Source organism: Phoenix dactylifera, chromosome 12 (assembly GCF_009389715.1).
Source record: "Phoenix dactylifera cultivar Barhee BC4 chromosome 12, palm_55x_up_171113_PBpolish2nd_filt_p, whole genome shotgun sequence".
Classification (NCBI taxonomy): Eukaryota; Viridiplantae; Streptophyta; class Magnoliopsida; order Arecales; family Arecaceae; genus Phoenix; species Phoenix dactylifera.
This window is the reverse complement of record NC_052403.1, coordinates 3039079-3058545: the sequence shown is the minus strand read 5'-3', so window position 1 is coordinate 3058545 and position 19467 is coordinate 3039079. Positions and strand designations below refer to the sequence as shown.

General features: G+C 40.3%; 2 pseudogenes; both read right to left on the bottom strand.

Moving 5' to 3' along the window:
- Positions 1-5286: 5286 nt before the first annotated feature.
- On the bottom strand, positions 5287-10173 carry LOC103705042 (annotated as a pseudogene).
- A 3399-nt stretch (positions 10174-13572) lies between these two features.
- Positions 13573-18865, bottom strand: LOC103705043 (annotated as a pseudogene).
- Between the last annotated feature and the right edge of the window lie 602 nt (positions 18866-19467).

The window sequence follows — 19467 nt, the reverse complement described above, 5'->3', positions numbered from 1 at the left end:
GTCATTTATCTATAGTTAACTAAATATGTAAAAATTATTTTTTCAAACATATATCTAAGCATCAGCTTTTTTTTTTTTTTTAAGGTATGTACAAGTAGGTAGCCTAAGGTCCGCACCATGAGAGAATACCAGCTTTGGTTTTGGACCTCTGCAGGTAGTGGCCTACATGGGCCATAAGCTTAGTACAAATTGCATATGGTTGGTGGCAGGCTGCTGTGTGATCCTATTGAAACTTTTGAATATCCTTAGCTCAGTCTAGGTCATGTTGCATCTCTATTCGCAGAGCATCCTCACGATTTTGAAAGGGTGGTGCAATTTGGCAGGTCTGGAGTAAACTGGGCACGAGTAGTCCAAGGTTCAACATGGTTCAAGAGCAGTTTTCGCTTGAGGCCAGCTGGTTTAGCCTACATGGCATGATATGAGTTCTTGGCTTGTGCAAATGGTATAAAGCTACGGAGTCACAACCATATGCTGATACAAAATGTGCAAGGTTATCAGTTGGTTATCTGTATTGCCATCCTATCCTATCCTGGTAGCTCTCTTCCTAGCTTGGACGGCCTAAGAAGGAGGATTTTTACTCTTGGGACGTTCAGAGCTGCACATATTTTCAGAGAGGCAAACAAGTCCGCGGATTAGGTAGCTTTCTTCGTGGCCAAACACTTGGGTTGTATTATTTGTTATTCGGCCTAGTCAGTTCTTTCCCGGTTACGTGATGTATTATATTATATGCTGATGCTAATGATTATATTTATGCTAGGGCTATGCTGCCTAAACTTGAGAGAGAGAGAAAGAGAGAGATGCTTGCTGATCATCATGATGCTTTAACAAGACAATGTGATCCTCTATGACTAATGTCAGGTGTTTGCTATGTCACTAAAATATGCATGCTTGCTAAGAAAACGATGCCGTGAGATCCATTCTTGGATGGATGATTAAAGGAGTCAGTTTTTTAATCGCAGTACATCGAAATCGTACTGAAAATTTTGTTAATATCTCAAATATCACTTGCTCCAGTCGCGCCATTTTCTTCTTTTGCCAAACATTTGGACATGTCCACTGTCAAGCTTGATCTGCTGCAATTCACCATCTTCTGATGATCGTAAACTTCGTAAGTTTCAGTTAAGAAATGCAGTGCAGCTCTCTGTAGACAACATAGACTCTCGCACACAACAATTTAGGCATAACAATTTAGGCTAAATGGGCAAGAGCAGGCCCACCTCAGGCCTTAGGTAAGGCCTGGTTCAGTTTTCGGTTTTTTTTCTTCTCCATCTTTCTTCTTCTTCTTCTTCTTCTTCTTCTTCTTCTTCTTCTTCATATTTTTACTCTTGCACTGGTGAAGCCCTAGGGGGATAGTAGGATTGAACCAGATCTCTTGCTTGTTTTATTATTAAAAGTATCTGATGCCATATTACTAAAAGTATGAATGCCTAGAGACATTTTGGGCCTGAATTCGGCTTCTGAGAATTGGTTTCAAACCAGGAGGGGGCACAGCCTTGAGTTGTAAATTCCGGCCCAGATAGGCTTTGAACAGATAGGAACATTGCTGGTGCGGCTCGGCTCGGCCCAAGACAGCGCATAACCAAATCTTGTATTGCCAACATTAAAACGATTTCTAGGGAATTTTATTAAGGATATTTCAAAATGTCAAACAGATTGTGTCAAATAGATTATATATAATCACGTTGACTAGTTCCACAAGCAAACAAGTATACACATATAATCCAGTTCAATTCTCCTTAATTAGGCTTCTCTACAAGTGATCAATATAAAGGCAGGCCTAAGGGCGCCGAAGGATTGTTCCAAGTGATTGTTTTTCGCTTGACCGTAGTTTTGAAACTATACAATTAGGCTTTCTATAAGCAATTTTCATATATGATTTGCTTAAATATTTCAAAATAATGTTTTATATGCACCAATTTCTAGCTATGATGTCCCCCAAGATAGTATCTTTCTAGATTACGATAAAGTTGGTACAAATTTTCCTACCAGTAGTCTAGTGCAAAGTTTCATGCTAATAGCCCCTTGATTGCAAAAACTTGTTTGGTTAGGGACGTAAACCGAAAGCTGCAAGGATTGAGATTGCAATCCTTATTACTTGATCTTCACACTGATTTTAAAAGAAATGAGGCAATCCCTTGATCCCAACACTAGTTGAGAGCACAATTTTACTGCATGGTGCCTCTTTTTGATGACATTAATTTTCACACAATTACAAACAAGCAGTTAGGGTAGATGATTTGGTGGCCAAGTTTAGTATACCTCAGGGTGAATTTTCTCATGAGCCCATAGCTATCCTAGTGAACCAGTGATATCAGCCTATCTTTTTCAGTTTTAGTCCCTTTTTTATTTTTTTTGGGTGCGCGAGAGAAATGTTAACTTATTTTCGGAGAAATGGAAAGTTGGTGAAGCTTTTAAAAGACGATATATGATTTGTCCAGAATTTACCCAATATTCAGTAAATAAGAGACCAGAATATCAACTTATCCGGTGGCCATACAATTAAGTCCTACTGCCTTAAGAATTAGTTAAGTTTATGAATATAATTAATAAGTCCATGTAAGATATTAAAATAAAGTTCCCAATAACTCGGAACAACGCAGTATGTATCCACAAGTATGTTAGAATAAATCATTTCATATTGGCCAATTTCAGACCAGATGGACTTGAGCATTAATCTTAGTTTCCAGACATTTGGACCTTGACTGGTCTTATTCCGTGACTGGTCTTATTCCCCAATATTTTTGACCCTGCTACAATCTCTTCAATAAAATCTTTGGTCCATGTCTCTCGTGCCGGTCCATATATTTTTTTTTCTTTTTTTTCTTTTTGCTAAAGAAAAGCGATAGGGGGGGAGGAAGGGACAAGCCCACCCCCGCGTAGCAGCCCCACTGGGCCCCCACCCCGCCAGGAGAATGTTCGATGTGGGCAGAAATGGCCGTATATTAGAATAAATCATTTCATATTGGCCAATTTCAGACCAGATGGACTTGAGCATTAATCTTAGTTTCCAGATATTTGGACCTTGACTGGTCTTATTCCCCAATATTTTTGACCCTGCTACAATCTCTTCAATAAAACCTTTGGTCCATGTCTCTCGTACCGGTCCATATATTTTTTTTTCTTCTCCTATGAAATGAGATTTCCCTCCTGTATCTTAAATAATAATAACAACAACAACAACAACAACAAAGCAGGAGCCAACAATAATATTAATAATAATAACAAAATTGAAAAAAAAATCAGGTTAAGTTTGAGCTCAGTGCCATTCTTGGACTGATTTGGACAGAGATAGCTCATGAGACTTACTGAGCTCACGGCAACGGACCCCCATTGGCCACCCTATAAGCATTACGCGATGCTGACATTATCATAAAGAGAAGGACAAAAAGCTTGGCACGAGACATAGCTCGAACTCAAAGGAGGACAAAGCAGCTTTAACCACCCACCACCACACACCCCACTGTAGCGACCAACAAACATCCCTCCATGAAACTGTGCTCGATCTCCTCTTCTTTCATCCTTCTGCCTTCTTCCTCCCACGCAGATAATCATTGCTCTCAAGCGTGCACGTCAAAAAGCCTCGGCTCTTTTTAGATTTCACCCTCCCCTTCCCTACCTTGGATAAAAAGTGAAAAACTATGATAAAAGCTAGCTAAAAAGAATATTATGAATGCGTAAAAGGAGGGGGAGAAGGACTGCAGAAGGAATGGAAAAAGAAGTGCCCACGCCTGGGGGCACACACGGCCAAATGGAGGAAAGCCTCCATCTTTTGTCTGGCTTTCTCTGGCTCACGCATGATTGCGGCCTCTGACACCGGTCCGGCACGCGCGCCGGGCCCGTTGCACGCCTTCGTCCGGCGGGCTCGGGGGAAGGGAGGTGGTCCCTCGCAAATAGAGGAGAGATGGTCGCCATTGGTGCACTACGTGTTCATCACAAGACACTCCCCCATGAGGGTCTCATGATCACCCGAAACCTCCTTGTATATACTAATATATTGTTCATAAGTCCCTTATTTTTTCGTCTGTGCACTGCTTCATAAGTTACAAACTGCATGGTTTTTCTACAAGTCGTTCATTCTTGTAAATATTTGGATTTTCTTTGGACAAATATATTTGGAGATTTAAAATACTATCACAGCTGTGATCTCTTCCATGCCTACTGGCCATTTCTATAGTTCCATTACTTTAATACTCCTAGCTACCTTGCTTTTTTAGTGTGTGCGCGTTTGTATTGTGTGTTTAACCGAGCTAAACATGAGCTATAATCACATGGACAGCTTAGGAGTAGAGGAGTCGGAATATAATTAGATTTCTCTTTCTACCACCAGCTGAGAACCCATGGTTTTGTTGGGATGCTGTTCTTGAAGGCTGCCGGTATCAGGTTTCCAGTGGTGGAAGAATCTTAAAGGAGAAAATTGTATGGGAGAATGAGAATATCCACCAAGCAAAAGCTATCAAAAGCCAAGCCAATCCACTGTTTGCTGCACGCCCGAATCGTTGGTTGCAGCTCTAGCTCCTGTTACTGCACTAGTGCCGATCTCTTCCCCTCAGCAAGTCCTTTTACTGTACCGAAATCTTTTTACACAGATTACAAGCAGTATTGTTGTGGAAATCAGCCATACGAAGCTTGCCTTGCCATCCATCCAAAGAGCCCAGAATACCATAGAAAACCAGCTTTAGGACCATCCGGAATATCCTATACTCTAAAGTTAAAAACTTAATTAACCACAGCTTCTCTTCCATCCCTATTCTTAAGTCTCTCCCTCACTTCCTTTGCAACCTAAATGGATGCTACCAAGAACTCAAAAAGCTCCTCCTTATACCCGTAATATTTCAAGATAGTCTAAACAAACAATTTGAGAAATCGAGGTGGATAAGATCCTTTCCACCAAAATGTTCGTGGGACTTGCCGTCATCCAACTCTCAAATATTTTGCATCGATCACACTCTTCTGATGTGATATACATTTCAAATCCCTCCTCTTTCTTATGAAAGAGCAAAAAGTAAGGAGAACATAGATCAGTATCAAAAACAATAAGTACTCCATGCGGATATAAAAAGCTAGCAATACATGCGCATGGCCATGTGATGATAGACTATATTATCTCCCATTTGTGTAGTTTCCGAAAACTAATCTTTAATCTACATACTCTTGCTTGATCAACTACTAGCGGCAGTTTCTCTGCATATCTGTTATTACAGTAAATTGAATAGGGTATAGCGGAAGTCATTCCTTCCTTCGCACCTGCTCCAAAACGTGACACTCCACAACAAACCCTAAGAGTCAGCCAGCCAGTCAGAGAGGGCGGAAGGCTCCAAATCCAAACACAAAGCCAAAAAAACAAAATATCACCACCACAGGGAAGAAGGAGGGTCCTCAGGCCAAACTCCGGTCCTGGACACGCCGCCGTTTGGACCTGTCGTCGGAGACTGGCTGGTCCACCAGAGCCTTGAGAGCATCCCTCAGGAAGGCACCACCGGAACCCTCGCCATCCTCCGCCTCCTCCTCGTCATACTCTTCTTTCTCTCTGGCAACGACCAGCACGTTGCGCACCCTCCCACCAAGCGTCGCAATCTCAGCTCTCAGAGTCTTGAGGCGGAGGGACCGAAGGGTCTCTATGAGCTCAGGCAGCAGATCAGACCGGTCCTCGCAGCACAGCGAGGCCTCGAACACTGACCCTTGACCATTGGAGCTGGAGGAGGGTAAGAACAACGATCTCGTCGTTTTCAGTGGGGAAGAGCTGGTTTCTCTGTGATTTCGGCTGTCTGCTGCTTTAAATCTCTAACGCGTTCTACTGCCTTTGCCAAAAGGGACGCTTTGTCTGTCTATGGAGGAAGCATAAAACATAATTGAAGACAAACAGAAGGAATGGAACATAACCCTAACCTTAAATAAAGAAAAGTAGAAGGGTAAAGCAACTTCAAATAGTTCACAGTAAAGAACTCATAGGCTCCATCAAACCCCACTTATCCCTATTAAGCTAGTTCGCTTCAAAAACCCTAATCCCTTGTCAACTGGTTCTGATGCAAAAGGAAAAAGTTTGTTCCGCCTTGGAATCAATCCTAAAATCACATTATAGTTAAAAGGAATTATATGAAACCCTAGCAAGCGACTTTCCCAAACCCTAACCCTAGAAAGTTCTTCATCAATCCTTAACAAGTAAGAAGGCCATAGTTCTACCACGACAAACTCTATCAAGTGTCAGTGTATGACAACTTCTCCAGATACGAAAACAAACTGAATATCATGTCACTGCACGAAATCCATCCAAATGTTTTCTTTACAAGATACTGCGTATTTTTAGAAGCTAAGCATGAGTTAAATAAAAACAAGTAGAAATTAATTTGTATCCCTAAGTCTAACCAGCCTTAATAAATTCTGAAGGAGGAGAGAGAGAGGAACAGTCTGGTGCAATTTCTAGAACAACCTTGGGGTCGCAGGCAAGAATGGTCCGAAGACGATCGAGGTGGGGACTTGATCCTCTCCCTCGCCGCTTCTCGGCCTCACCGGTGGTTCCGGGACTGCGTGAGGCCCGATCCGATGATGCATCACCAGCCGCTGCCAGCTGCCCATCTCCATGGGGTAGAACGAGCCCATGAAAGTAACCCGGGCATGGCCACGGGGCCCGCCGCTCTCCTCCGGGGTTGCCGCCCGTCCCGGGCTAACCGACCAAGCTCCGGTACATGCTGGAGCGTCTCCTCCCCGATCAAAAGTGGACACAGCGAGGGAATCCTAGGGAGGGCATGTGGTCTGACCGAGAAGGGAATATGTGCCGTGAGTGCGGGTGTCCCACTTTGCTGTGTTTCTTCGGCACGAGAGAGGACGAGTGGACCGCTATTAGAAGCGCACTCGAACGAAGAAAGAGATAGGCGAATGGGATGCCGCTGGATGAATGCTTTGTATGGGGGACACTGAATGTGGTGTGGATTTAGTGTGGAATCTGGACATGAAAGTTGTTCGCATTGAAGTGGTGTCTGCCGTTTGGTGTGGGCTGACGTGGCATACATGTGAGGGTAGTGATAGGTTGTACACGATTGACGAATTGCTACATGAGTGTATGAGCTAATGTACTGTAGTGGAGAGTTGTTGAGTTCATATATTCGCTGCGGTTGGTCTCGGCACTGGATTGTGGTTATTGGCTGTGTTACAAAGTTAAAGCTGGCTGGACAAGTTAGGCAAGATTCGTCAAATTGGTCCAAGAATCTTATACCGGCCAACAATCGAATTGATATAATAGCAGATATACTATGCCATTCCGGGTATACCGAAATAAGAATTGGGAGGGTGGGAAGGAGAAGGAGAGGAATGGAGGGGAGAGGAGAAAGAGGAAGAGAGATAGAGGGAAGAGAGAGAGAGAGAGAGAGAGAGAGAGGGAGGGGAGTAGAGGGTGAGTAGCTCAGCCGTCGATGGGGGACCTTCGACGATCTCAGGATCTAGCGAATGGAACTGAGAGAGAGTAGAAGTGAGAGGAGAGAGAGAGACTGAAATTTTTAAAGGCGTTGATGGTGAAGATTGAAGAGCTCCGGATTATCAATGGAAATGAGAGAGGGAGAAGGGAGATAGGGAAGAGAGACTCACTGTAAGAAAGGTCATTATTATTGGCATCATATGTCATTGTCATCGTCAAATTATTGAGGATGCTTGGCTTCAAACAAGGAGTTTTGAACAAGGTTTGAACGACTAAGAGAATATTAGGGCTTTGAAGAGCGCCTCTTATAACCCAATCAACTGTTGACTGTACTAGTATCCAATTAGTCTAGTTCGATACCTAGAAGATATATTGGGCATTAGCATATTACAATTAATTAATGTGGTAGATTACGGGTAGTTTGGTGCTACTGTGAGTGGTCATTCAAGTTTTCTCTTTTGATATTTGTGGTATAAAATTTAGACATATATTTTCCTAATTCATGACATTTAAATCTGAATGGTAAAATTGTATGGGACTTACCCAAGTTGATAGTTTCTTTTTTTTTCTTTCTTTTCTCTTATGGGTTGCTAGACAAATTTTTATGAATGTTTTTCATAACATCACTTAAAGAAAAATATTTATCAATTTTATGAGTTTTACTTAAATACAATAATTTTGCACAATATTATCTATCATAACTTATGTAGTGACCAAAATTTTGTGAAGCTGAAGTCTAACTTTGCTTGGTTGTGTTGATAGGCTCTGTAAGTCAATATCTAGTAGGGATTCTCATTATGTAACCATGTATTGTACATATGCGTATGTGTGTACAGAATTATAATAAAAAAGTAAGAAGAAAATAAAAAGAACGGTTCCCAAAACTATCAAATTTAAATGAAAGTTGCAAAAAAAAAGGGAAAAAATTAAGTTCATCTACTAAAAAAAAGGTTGTACTTTTTCCCCTGATCACCATTTTTTTTTCAAAATATTGTATTTTGCCAATAAGATTATTAATTTGGCATGATGCACAGGAGACAACTTTCAAGCATACTTCTTTTTTTATGTTTTAAACTTGTAGATTTTTTTTTGATAATATGATGGGATTGCCATGATCGGGGTTTTAGTCTTAGATGTACATATGGAGAGAAATATCAAAATTGAGATAGGGCTAGATCCTATTAGATTGTATTCAATGGTTTAATATCTCATCCAACAATTTGAAATTTGAATTTCATATGTCTAAAATTCTTTTATCCCACATGTATGATTACAAGTCTATAGGAAAGAATTTACAAAAAGTGATTTTTCATGAGATTTGTTAATGATTTATTTGAAATTAGTGAAAGGAACATGACTCAATTAAACCTAAACGATGAATAACAATGAATGCGCTTATAATGCATATGAGAGAAGTGGAAGGCATATGGACTTTATCAATCTCATTAGAGCAACAACAATGGAGGAGGTGAAGTGTAACATAGTACTCTATGGTTGCATCAGATTAGAGAATTGCATCCAGCTTTCACCATTAAACTAGGACGCGCTTCTTCTTATTACATCTTGATATTTACTTATCATTTTAATTGACAATATCACCCCACCTTTAACCATAGTAAACTAAGAGAATCTCTATGCATGCACAAAAAAATCCTCATTAGAAGCTGGTACATGGCATGTACATCACTTCAAGACTAATAACAGCTCAGACTTACCTCTTTCTAAGGAGGCTAGATCGAAATATAATTGAATGTCGCATACTCGGATGCTGGGATATTTTAGGGCTCAGAATGTTACCGCCGGCCGCCCACATGAGCCTCGTTCGCCATATACGTACCCGTATATATCCCTAGCTTTGAGAACTCTCATCTCCTAATAAGGATGCTCCGGATTTTAATCCCCTGAGATGATTTCAGAGATTCCAGATGATGGTCAATGTCAATGAAGCTATGTTGCATACAAACATGCATTAGATGGTGTAGATGCCGACAATAATTGAAAGGATGCATGTGTAGATGACATCACGATCAAAAATATGCTGATGTGCTGGCCATCTGATTATTTAGCTCATGAGCTGATTATGGTGTCTAAAACTGTAACCCTTTATTAAAAATTTATTTTTTTTAAAAAACAAACTTTTGGTATACTCTTTAGAGCATAATTTGCATGGGTATTGAAAAGGCTTACCGACTACTTCTATGCAACCATCACAAGACAATTTCTCATGCAAACTTTGTTTTAATACAAGATGATTATAAATTTGTAAGAATTGTCATCAATTTCAATACATCAAACTATATAGGACAATCCATAATTATCAAAGATTATACCATTAGATATGCTGTGAGCCTGTGACTACCTTAAAAGCACCTTCTATAGCAATGGCCCATGACAGCTTTTATCCAAAAATTTACCATAAAATCTTCATCTATGTGTATGCACGTGAACTTTTTAAATATTATAAAGTTTGGCACTAAATCATTGTTGTTAGAATGATAGCCATTTTATCAATTTTAACTTTAAACATATTATCCTGTACTTTTAAGTTTAAAATTGTACATTTATATTTATTGTAATGACCTACAAAGATTTCAATTGATGGCTGCCAGCATGAGCAACTTTTAAATTCTATCTCAAATTTGCTCAACCATTCATGATTTCAATTTAGAAATTTGTAGATCCTTCCATTTAATGTGGTTCATTTTGGAGAGCTTAACGGTAACAGATGCAGTGGAAATGGTTTCATCCTGAAATTCCATCGCCATGTTTTTCATGAATTTTTTAAACTAATATATATGATATATTTTAGCACTACGGAGGGTTCAAATTCTTCGAGCATTCATTGGTCAAGTGCTTCCAAATAACCATGCTTGGCCATCTACTGAAGCTTCCAAATATGATATATTAGATTCTTTTGAACACATCTCGACATGAGGGAATTTTTGACATGCATCAAGACTACTTTGGTATCTGGCATGAGGTAAAAAAAAAAAAAAGAGGATTAGGAACTCCTTGCTTTTTTTTTTCTTTCGCTTTGTTTCCTTAAATGAACAGTTACGTGGCGCCCCCGCTCCCCATTATATAACTTACTTATAAGGCATATATGCTAGTTTATTTCTAACATCTCATTTCTGCAGCAAGCACTTCATAGAGGTGATTCAAGAGGATCGTCCGATGTGGACTACTTTGCCCACTACGAGTAAGGCTAACTAGAGTCCAGGAGCAAAATCCACCCCATCGAAAAATTGAATTGTAGGTTAAACTTTCGGAGACCATAACTTGGTCATATGACGTTCAAATGAGCTGAATTTTTTCTAAATCAGATTTTTTTTGAGATCTACGACATGATCGTTTGAGCCATAAAACGGGTCGATCAAATCGAAAGTTTTCTTTTTGGATAAGATTTTGATCTTACATAACTCTTTATTCGAGAAGAATTAGGCGAAATGACAGAAGGTAGAGTTGATGTAAAAGTGACTTTATTTTAGAAAAGAGAATCTTAGGATTAGGAATAGGAATCTGCCCAAATTGTGTAAGGACGGATCTCATCATTATAAATAGAGGCTATGTACATCGATTTTTTTTTATGATCGATGAAAGAAAATGGGACTTAAGTCCTACTTTCGAAATTTTTTCTATCTTCTTCCTGTTCTCTTTCAAGAGATTCGAGTTAAGCTGACTGAAGGAAACCTTTCTTCTTTCCTGTCAGATTAAGAGGAGCCTATGCAGATGATGCATTCTGCCATTCACGGAGCAGGAGGTGGTTACCAAAAAAATAAAAAGGAGCTGGCATTGGGTGTCAGGAAACATTTTTCTGTCATTCAAGGAGCCCAGCTTGCTCTATTAAACAAGAATCAACATGAACAATTAGAATATATTAATTAGAGTAATTGTCCATTTTATGAATAAAAAGTGGTGATATTTGTTGGTGTTAATTTTGTTGTTTCTTGAAGAATAAAATTAAAACGATTGTTACGGTTTTACTACAATAAACGAGTTAAACAGGTTGGATCATAACCCATCCATAAACTACCCCCTCGTTGCTAGATCTTGTATAAAATGAATGTTTGGCCAACAATAAGAAGGAATCTCTCTCTCTCTCTCTCTCTCTCTCTCTCTCTATGGACGAAGACATGACAGGCACGCATGCATAGATTTTGCAAATGCCACATAGCTATCAAATTTGGAACAAGCATGCTCAACGACACTTACGACAGATTGAGATACTACAGTTGCTAAATTTGTACATTCCAGATAAAGTTTTTAGGGTGAATCTATCTTGTAATCTTTGGTATTGTCCAATTGCAATTGATAAAACGTTGGTCTTGATTGAAGACAGGGTTCCGCTCTGCTATGAGTGCAATAACTTTTTTGAGGAAAGATGTTATCCAATGCACCTGAGCCTGCCCAACTGTGGTCTGTTCTCAGTTGTCAGCAGTTTGTGAGACATGTTGGATTGTATGAGGTGAGGTTTGCTTGGTCCAAAGTGTTGCATGCTGATGCTGAGATCTCTCACCTCGCATTTCAGGGATTCCAAATGATCTCTTGTGGACATGCATTGATATATAGCGTAGCTGGTGTAGAAGTTGGCAGAAATTGAAAGGATTCATGTCTTTATAGATGGCAAAGAACTGAATGGATTCGTGTGTGGATGGCATGATGATGCAAAATATGGCTCAAGGGCTGGTTTTAGCTTCTCAAACTGCAAGCCTTTTCCAAAGATATCAAATGCTTAACAACAAGGCCTCTAAGTAATTCCATGCAGCCACAAGTGGATCCCTGCACCATTTTGCTCAAAAAGGCCAGTTCTACATAACCAATACAAGATAATGGATAACTTCTCATATATTTAACTTCATAAGGAGAATATGCTTTTTGTTAGTATGGTAATGCCACGGCTGCCTTAATGACACTTTCAGCAGCCATGGCCCATGCTGGCTTCTACATGAAAATTTACTATGTTTTCAAACTTACAGCTTTATTTTTTGGTAGGAGAAACTCCAAGATTCTTAGTGCAACATTTTATACTGAAATATGCATGTTTGTAGGTATATATGTTTGTATGTAAACTAATCTGGATATTAAACAAATTGATATTAAATCATTGTTATTCTTTTGGTAAAAAAGATCATTATTATTTAAAAACAATATTCCTCTGCACCTTTTAGCTTTACAACTGTCCATTATATTCACTATGATGACCTACAATGATTTCAATCTATAGCTGTCAGCCTGGGCTACTTTCATATTCAGTTTCAAACTGATTCAACTATTCATGATTTCAGTTTAGAAATTTGTAGACCCCTCTAGTACAAGGATTTCATTTCCACTCAAGCGTCCTTCAATGATATTCTATCTATAGCTTCCTGTGGATATTCTCCTGGAAAGCCCTCCATGTCATTGTTTATTGAATCCTAAAATGCGCCGCAGATGGATAGAAGTCCCCCAGTTTGATCTTCATAGAATCCAGATACGCCATCTCGATATCGGGCTTCATGCCGGAAAATATTTCTCCTTTCTCTGACCCCCGGGTCAGACAATACCTTTGTGAACGGTCTATTCATCTGATAGACCTGCATATACTTCAGTTACAGCAGATATAATAGATTCAGAGATTGGTCGGAACTAAGAAAACTCAAAGTTATGGGAACTTGGTGCTGGTGTTTACACATGGCTACTCAAATTATCAAAGAAACTGTTTCCTGCCTCTGTTTAAGATGCAGGCTTCGGCATCAGTTGGTCTGGTAACTATCACAACAATTCAGGTGGTCCAGTTCTAAAAGTATTCTCGACACGAATCAATGGACACATATAACTAAAGCTTACATCACCTTCGAGCAGTGAAAATTCCAGGGTGAAATTCATATTGGATCAAAACAATGATCAGTTACTAATATGGCCTTTTTACATTCTTATTCATATAGAAGACTGAAACACAAGCTGCTTTCAAATAAAATAAATTCAGGGGTTCAAAGCCTGATCGTGTAAACTATGTAAGCCACTAGTCCCTAAATTGAAACTTATTTTTCGCCAAAAAATTTAGATACCAAAACCTCATCTATCCCAGTCAGACTAGGGAATGCTAAACTACAAAATGGTCAAAAATCTTTACAGAATCCTTTTGAACTTGGTTGTCTCGAAAAATACAGCAAGTCTTTTGAGTTCTAGAGTCCCAGCAATATGTAGTAAACTAGCGTGATGGGGATTGCGATCAGCATTCCAAAGATAACCCTGAAAGCATTAAGCATTGTATCAGAACTAAATATTATTGAGTATTGACATTCAGAGACATGCTGGTGGGGACACCAATGAGCCAGCATCACTTTGGCTTGACTGCTAGTCCACATTTCTTGAGTCGTCCAGTTTTTTTTTTTTCTCTAGTTATTTATTTAAGTCAGTTCCATCAGTGCATGTCAGTCCAATCACCCAATGTGAGTCCAGTCAAAAAATTTATGTCAAGTCCAAAAGGCCATGTCTTCATTAAAATCCATCACAAGATGTGCAACTAGCTTCTTCCCAAGGTATTCTTCCACAGGTGGTTCTTCCCAACACTTCAAAGCATTGATTCCTCCGAAGCAGCAAACCAGCTGAAGGAAGTTTCCTGATCTTCTTCCTTTCCGATGCCATCCTGCGATCTCTTGGAAACTGGCCACAGGTCCACCTCTTTCCAAAGATTTCCAAGGTTCCAACATCAAAGAACTCCCAAGCAAGCTGATTCCAAGGACTACTCTTCCCCTTTCCGAGGCACTTCCAGCAAGTCACCCATCCCATTGAGTTCTCCCATGCAACGCTGCCAACTATGCTTTGAAAACCAAAGAGTAATCTAGGAATTGAATCCCGAATGAATGCTGTAAAAATCAAAAATGAGTCCTTGTAATGCCTATAAAAAGGGCTTGATATTATGAATGAAGGACAGAAGCTGTTTGACGAATTGCCTGAGAGAGTTTGGTTTCCAAACCCAAGAACCTACCTTCCTTCCTTCTCTAAAAATCTTTCTCTTCTAAGTGAACGCGTCCTCCCCTGACTTCCGCGATTTCCTCCAGCGCAGGCGGCGCTCATCCTCCGGCTCCCCATTCTCTCTTCCGGACTCCTTCCCGATCCGACGATTCGTCGTCCGGATTATTTATCCTTTAAATAGATTATCCTTTTTTTTTTCCTTACATCCTACCACCTCAATTAACCCAGGTCTTCTGTTTCAGATCCTGTCGGTTTCCTCATCCGTCTCGACGAAGGACGACCCGTCCGCGAACTAGGACCCTGGACTTGCCTCCCTCTTCCAGGACCTTTCTCAAGCATCGTGTCCGTGTGATCCTTCCACCAAAATTCTAAGCAAGTCGTTATTGGGTTCAGTTTAAGTTTCCAAATTTTTATGCTTAACACGGGAAATTAAAAGTAGATCAACGTGCCCTAATCACGTGTTGATTTCCTAATCAACACCGATCCTTCTTTTAAAATTATTAAAGGAACTGATCAATCGTCGGTAGTTTCTTTCAGTCAATTCGATTTTAATATAATCATCTGATAGCTGGTAGATTTGAGTTTGCTAATAGTTTATGAATTGGATTGCTGAAATCTAATTAAAAAAAAAGAAATTTTTAGATCGCATGCATTGATCCTGTTCCGCATCACATGCCAATTACAGAGTGCTTCAACAAGTAGTCGCTGTTCAAGCAGTTTAAGAACTGTGATTCAAAACTCAGACTGGCGAATGAATTTCTCATGCATGAAACGATCAGATCTAATAAGGCCAGCGCCACCAACCAATGCCGCTCAATTAAGACAGGAGTCTGTAGACAGCACAAGAGTGCATTGACTTCATGTCCTTAAAAAGCTCATTTGGCATTGTCTCGTTTCTTGTATTTCCTTGTTGAAAATGGACAGAAGTAGTAGAACATTGTGTGGAAGGAATTGTTAAATCATAGAACCGAGGAAGCATTTCAGCTCTGCCATCAAATAAGTAAGCCTCCGAATTGGATGATAGTTTAGGAAATGGAATAAGTTTATACAAAGTTCCAATGGTTTGCTCCATACATTTGATATTTTCAAGTGTATCATGATAGTGTATTCTTAAGCATGTTCCTAAGAAAAAACCCTTAAATACATGAGAAGGTAAACAAAGAATCGAAGGTAGAGTCTGTACCCTGTGCTTATAATATCAGGATGCACGTTGTACTCCTTGGCAAACACGAATGGAACAATTCCTAGAGGAAGAGCTGCCTGTGATTAAAAATGACAATTTTATTAGAGCAGCAACCATCTTTAATCAAGTCACTAGTACCAACTACAGCCAACCAAATAGCTAGAAGCATGTAAAGAAAATTTTAACCAGTCAAAATTTCTTGGTTAGTCTCTGCCGCTTAGCAGCGAAATGTTAAAAGTCACTTCCATGCTCATCTTAGTTTCTTTCGCACCAAAGAATACAAAGACAAAGGACACGATTGAGTTAGACCAGACCTCTAACATTACTTTGATGTTTTCCGACTCAATGCTTCGCTCTTCAAATATGCAATGTTTGTGTTGATTTTGTTTACCTGTACAATTGCGATATGTAAGAGCACCCCTCTAAGTCCAACAGAAACTGAGGCTGCAGCCATGACAGCCGGGCCAGCAACAAATCTGACAGCCATTGCAAATGCGGCAACTGACTTGCCACAGGCAATAATCCTTGGTTGCAATGCCATAAATAAACCTGCAGTAATAAAACCAAGTTCCTTAATACAAGTTTCAGAATAAAGAGGTGGATTGGAAATTGAACAGATATCTTCAGTCATTAAGGATCATGGTTAGGGATAAAACTGAAGTTAGCATACTACAAGTTAGAAACTTGACATACCAAGACTGAACATGGCCATTCCAAGCCCTGCATCGGAGAGTATGGAGATTGAACGAGCAATAACTGCAGGCATTTCAATATACCACCTGCAAAATGTAACAATGAGATTCTAAGATTCCTGCATGATCTCTCTCTCTATTTCTCGCTTTTTGAGGTTACGCTATTTTGGAATGACCAAACCTGAAAGAGACTAGGGACCAGATGAGACCAATAAGGCTGGGGTAGATGTTTGGATTTCTAATTAACTTTCGCCAGACCATGATCAAAATAAGCCTGGTCATCGCAGTGGCAGGTGGCATGGAAGTCGGTTTGATTTCAACATCAGCCTCAGATTCTGGGAGGAGCTCAGTAGGCCCATCCTCATCTAAGGTCAGAGAAATGAAGATTAGTAGCCAGCATAAGGTGGCCAAATAGAAATTGTAAAGTCTATAGAGATAAAAATTGCCACCACGCTGCTTTAGGCAATGAAAATAAGCAACATTGGCGGGGATGCCTTTTTATCTTTTTGTTGGGTGAAGTGCTCAAGCCTTTACAAATTTACAACCATTTTCAGTGTTGTCAGGTTCAGAAGGTAACATACATCATGGTTATTGAGAAACCACATCTAATATACAGTAAATAGTGAGATGGATTCAACAGTATGGTAATTTCCGAGATAAACATAGAGCAAATTTTATGTAACTTTGAATGCAGATATTTATGTCCACCTTGAAAAATAACCAAGAAGCAGCACTACATACATTGTGGCTTCCTTTACTATAGAAAATAACAAGATATCCTATTACCATCATAACAGAACAACATAATACCAACACACCAAAACACACAAGGATATCTATCTACTTTACCACGTAACAGAAGGCCAAGGGTAATGCATACTAATAAACCAAAAGAAATCATATCTATCTATCCATCTATCTATTTACCAGATGATCTTACTAATAACCATAAACCATGATCTATATATCTATCTATTTTATCAATCAGTAACAGCAGGAAGGTCTATGCAATACCAATTAACCAGATGATCTATCTATCTATCTATCTAATCTATTTATCATATGATCTTACTAAAAACTAGATGATAGATTAATCGAATCTACTGCAATCAATGCATCTAAACTAAGAAGCAAAACTACATACATGTTGATTCCATTTCTACAGAAATAAACATGACATTTATCATCAGCAACAAAAAGGAAGGGTCCACAGATGAAAGAGAAAGCACCATGCATGCATGCATGTACGTCTATATCTTCAACAGGATAAAACATAAAAGTAGAACATAAACCAGAACCAGCAAGTACTCGCCTTTTGGGTGAGCAGCTCCTCCGTGCTCATTTCCAAATCTACCCCTCTAAACACACATGAATCCCTCCATTCGACGCCGGCGAGGCGCTGGAGCTCCAAACAAACATGCTGCAAATCCTTGCCCCCTTCCGCGCCGTTCACCTTCTTCTTTGCAACCCCCCGGCGAGAGGCTGCTCGGCGTCCGGCACCCCATTCCCGTTCGGAATGCCCGCCGCCGATGCTCTGCTCGTCGAAAGCCCCACTCCCAAAATTAGAATGCCCTGAGCTCACTCCACCGGCATTCCTCCCGTTCACCATTGAATAGAAATCAGTGTGATCCAACCTAGACCCCCCGGCGTCGGAATTGTCGATGACTGAAGCGAACTATATATCGGCATTTGATAGATTCGGACGGCCAGCGTGTGATGGGCACGCTGGAATTCGTCCCGCCGGGAGCATATCTCCGAGCGCGAGCTGGCGGACTTCCTCACCGTGACGTGGAGCTTGCATCGTCTCCGACCTCGGCCTCGGTCTGCAGCAGCTCCTTGCCGTCGAGCGAGATGACGTCGGAGGCCACCCGGAAGAAAACTATGGACCCGGCGGTGTGGGAACTCCTCAATGATCAGAAGCTTAGCTCCCCTGTACTCGAACAAGAAGAGCATCAATGTGTACCAAATTATGCATTGGAGAACAACGCATTTGGACCATTAGGGTCCCCGAGGCCGGGCCGTACATTGCTTCCAATAAGGGAATGCCCACCACCAGAGTGTTTGGAAGTGTGGGCAAGCGAGAACAGAGTCACGGCCCACTCCAAGCAGCCCCGGAGCTAGTTCTAGTCCAAATGGTCAAGACGTGGGACGATGAGCTTCTGGAGGATGTCGGCGACCATGAAGCGGTAGTTCATGGCGTAGGCGTCGTTGGTGGAGATAACGTGGAACGAGAGGAGGGGGACGGCAAAGAGCGCGACGAAGCGGTTGATGCCGGAGCACTGGTCTGGGCTAAAGATCCTCCACCACTTGACAGAACATAGGCCAGGACCATGGCGACGTGCGAACAGAGCGGGACTATCGCTTTGAGGATGTCGTGGAGATCGGCAGTTGTGATCATCTTGGAAGAGGAGTTGGAGAAGAGAATGAGCTCTTTATTTGGCTTTGGAAAACAGAGCAAACAGAGCAAAACAGCAGCAACAGAGGCAAATGCAAATGAGAGCTATCTCAAATGGGTTCTGATATCAAAAGAAGAAGAAGACGACGAAGAGAGGAGCAACAGAGCTGGGTTTGCTTCACAAGTCCCTCGAGGCCCGGAAGAGAGCGAGGGAGAAAAGGCAAAAACCTAGGACGAGGCCCGCCGGTCTGAATTGGAATGAAAGGCGGCTTTTCCAATGGCATTAACACCAGTGAGTTGGTGGTCAATGTGAATGAAAAGAGAAACAAAAATCAGCTTGAAGGCTGCACCAAGCCACCTAATATCCAGCAAAAAAGATCAGAGAAATGAGTTTGCTTTGCGATAACGAGGGACACAGTTTTCTGATGTATGAGATGGATGGCTATTAATAAAAAGAAACTTTATTCCATTCTACGTAATAGTTTTTTTTTTTTTAAAAAAAAAATCAACTCTAACAGGTAGGAATTAAACATTTGTGTATCCCACATAATTTTTTTTTTATAAAATATGGAGATATCATTCTCATGAAAAAGTCATGTTTTTATTTTTTTTTTAAAAAATCCAACTAAATATGAAGTTTTTTCTGTTTTTTATTAACTTTTTTTTTCCCGCAAACTAAATAAGTCCCTTGGTCCTTGAGGGCAAAATTAATGGGAACTATATCCAATATTTTGAAGACCGAATTCAGATAATTCTAGCTTTTAAGATCGGAATGAGTCCGAATTAGGTTTTTTTGGTTAGCATGAGGTTTAGTAAAACAATTTGCTCCTCG